A 3,098-nucleotide genomic window follows, 5' to 3' on the forward strand; every position below is an offset into this window, starting at 1 on the left:
GATCCTACGCAGTGCCGTAGGGGACCGCACCGCCACTTCCCAGCAAATTAGGGACACTGTTGCTCCTGGGGTATCGGCGAGGACCATTCGCAACCGTCTCCATGAAGCTGGGCTACGGTCCCGCACACCGTTAGGTCGTCTTCCGCTCACGCCCCAACATCGTGCAGCCCGCCTCCAGTGGTGTCGCGACAGGCGTGAATGGAGGGACGAATGGAGACGTGTCGTCTTCAGCGATGAGAGTCGCTTCTGCCTTGGTGCCAATGATGGTCGTATGCGTGTTTGGCGCCGTGCAGGTGAGCGCCACAATCAGGACTGCATACGACCGAGGCACACAGGGCCAATACCCGGCATCATGGTGTGGGGAGCGATCTCCTACACTGGCCGTACACCACTGGTGATCGTCGAGGGGACACTGAATAGTGCACGGTACATCCAAACCGTCATCGAACCCATCGTTCTACCATTCCTAGACCGGCAAGGGAACTTGCTATTCCAACAGGACAATGCACGTCCGCATGTACCCCGTGCCACCCAACGTGCTCTAGAAGGTGTAAGTCAACTACCCTGGCCAGCAAGATCTCCGGATCTGTCCCCCATTGAGCATGTTTGGGACTGGATGAAGCGTCGTCTCACGCGGTCTGCACGTCCAGCACGAATGCTGGTCCAACTGAGGCGCCAGGTGGAAATGGCATGGCAAGCCGTTCCACAGGATCTCTACGATCGTCTCCATGGGAGAATAGCAGCCTGCATTGCTGCGGAAGGTGGATATACACTGTACTAGTGCCGACATTGTGCATGCTCTGTTGCCTGTGTCTATGTGCCTGTGGTTCTGTCAGTGTGATCATGTGATGTATCTGACCCCAGGAATGTGTCAATAAAGTTTCCCCTTCCTGGGACAATGAATTCACGGTGTTCTTATTTCAATTTCCAGGAGTGTAATTTAAAACACAAAAAGCAACATAGGCAAGGTGCAACACAAATGGCTGAGGTCCACAATTGAACTTCAAAATTTTTAAAATATACTACCACAATCTTTAAAGGCAGACCGCCGCAGTGTTTAAGCTTGAAAGATAAATTTAAAAATTAATTTTGCAAAATTTTAAGAACACAAATGACCATAAGCCTAAAATTTAAAATAGCTGAGAACAGATAATTAAAACCGGTGGCGGTCAGAAAGCCTCCAGGGTGGTCGGTCTGCCCTCGTTCACTTAGGTGAGACGGGTGGTGAGCCCAACTACACTTGATCCGTCGGAACCCCACCAGGGAACAGCCACGGACCGACAGACCCAACGACCTGGTTCCCGTCGATCAGTACATGTGAACTCAAACTGGCAATGTTACAAACGTGATAATCCACAATGGAGTATGTATTAGCTGTCAAACTACACTCAACTTCGCGCGTCCTGGGTGGGTGAACCACAAAGCTCGTAGCGATCGGACAGCTGCACACCAGCTGCGACACTGCGCAGGGCCCGGCAGCGGACCCAGGTGACTGCATCGCACATAGATGTAATGATAATTAAATGGACACCCTAGCTGCAAACAGGCGTTGATGTACTTCATTGGGGACATGTTGAAAATGTGTGCCCCCACCGGGACTCGAACCCGGGATCTCCTGCTTACATGGCAGACGCTCTATCCATCTGAGCCACCGCGGGCACAGAGGATAGTGCGTCTGCAGGGACTTATCCCTTGCACGCTCCCCGTGAGATCCACATTCCCAACATGTCCACACCACTACATTTGTAGTGCGCCTAATAGATGTGGATCTCACGGGGAGCGTGCAAGGGATAAGTCCCTGCAGACGCACTATCCTCTGTGCCCGCGGTGGCTCAGATGGATAGAGCGTCTGCCATGTAAGCAGGAGATCCCGGGTTCGAGTCCCGGTGGGGGCACACATTTTCAACATGTCCCCAATGAAGTACATCAACGCCTGTTTGCAGCTAGGGTGTCCATTTAATTATGATTTCATTTCTAGCAAAGCTGCATGGTCATCCACGGTAATTGTTCTTTCGGGAACAGATACTACCGTCATATATAGCACAGAGATGTCTTGCCTGGTCCGCACCAACCGATCGACTGCCCACTGCTCCGTCTGCGACTGCTGCTCCGTCGCTACTGCACTGCTGGTGCGTCTCCCACTCACTTCCAGACACACGACGGTGGAAGTACTGGCTCGGACCCAACCATGCACAGAAAAAACGCCCAGCGGCCTAAATGACATCCCTGCGGATGGTTCCGGCGGAGGTTCGAGTCCTCCCTCGGGCATGGGTGTGTGTGTTTGTCCTTAGGATAATTTAGGTTAAGTAGTGTGTAAGCTTAGGGACTGATGACCTTAGCAGTTAAGTCCCATAAGATTTCACATACATTTGACAACCCTGCACCAGGAAAGGACCGACCCAAGTTCCGCAAGATGGTAATTGAGGGGGCCCAGAAGCGCTCAGAGAATCAGTTACACGTCCTCCGATGAGACGACCGACCTCTCAGAGTATGCTAAATGCTATACCACCTGTTGCACTCCACTGACGTAAGCCCTCGTAAGCTCAACTCGATTTCTAAACTGAAGGAAACACTACACGGCATTCGCTTCAGAACTATTAAAAAGTTTCTCGGGCAATAGACCGCGCCGCTCGAATTGTCGACGTAACCGGCATTGCTAAGAGTATCCTACGACTTCCTCATCGCTGGCAACGGGTTATACACAATGCTGGTGACTACACTGAAGGTCAGTAAAACTTTGAAACACGTATCTATTTGTACGAGCTGAAAATAAATAGTTACACTATTAAAGTTCCGACCCTCGTAAAAATTAAACTAAACCTATACCAGACGTGTAAATGTGAAGCATAAAGGAAGTGTAAAACTGAGTGTATTTCCGTCGATGAAAACACTAACTAATACGACAGATAATTATAAAAACTACAACTCGTTAATATGATGTTATTTGCGTTAAAAATGCTAATAAAATATGTATTTTACATCAAAGACTAACTATTCAATGTGAAGATACTTTTGTAACCATGCAGCTCCTCTCTCATTAATCTTAAAAACAGTTCGTTAAAAGATCTAAACTTCCTTTTGTCTCTGCTGTTGAAGAA

The 3,098-nt window shown here is 49.4% G+C and overlaps 2 non-coding genes across 2 annotated transcripts; one reads left to right on the forward strand and one right to left on the reverse strand.

Annotated features, from left to right (window-relative positions):
- Positions 1–1,584: 1,584 nt before the first annotated feature.
- On the reverse strand, positions 1,585–1,659 carry Trnat-ugu. The gene has a single exon. It is a non-coding gene; the product is annotated as a tRNA-Thr (tRNA).
- Positions 1,660–1,820: 161 nt separating this feature from the next.
- Trnat-ugu lies at positions 1,821–1,895 on the forward strand. The gene has a single exon. It is a non-coding gene; the product is annotated as a tRNA-Thr (tRNA).
- The last annotated feature ends 1,203 nt before the right edge of the window (positions 1,896–3,098 follow it).

Source organism: Schistocerca americana, chromosome 9 (assembly GCF_021461395.2).
Source record: "Schistocerca americana isolate TAMUIC-IGC-003095 chromosome 9, iqSchAmer2.1, whole genome shotgun sequence".
NCBI lineage: Eukaryota > Metazoa > Arthropoda > Insecta > Orthoptera > Acrididae > Schistocerca > Schistocerca americana.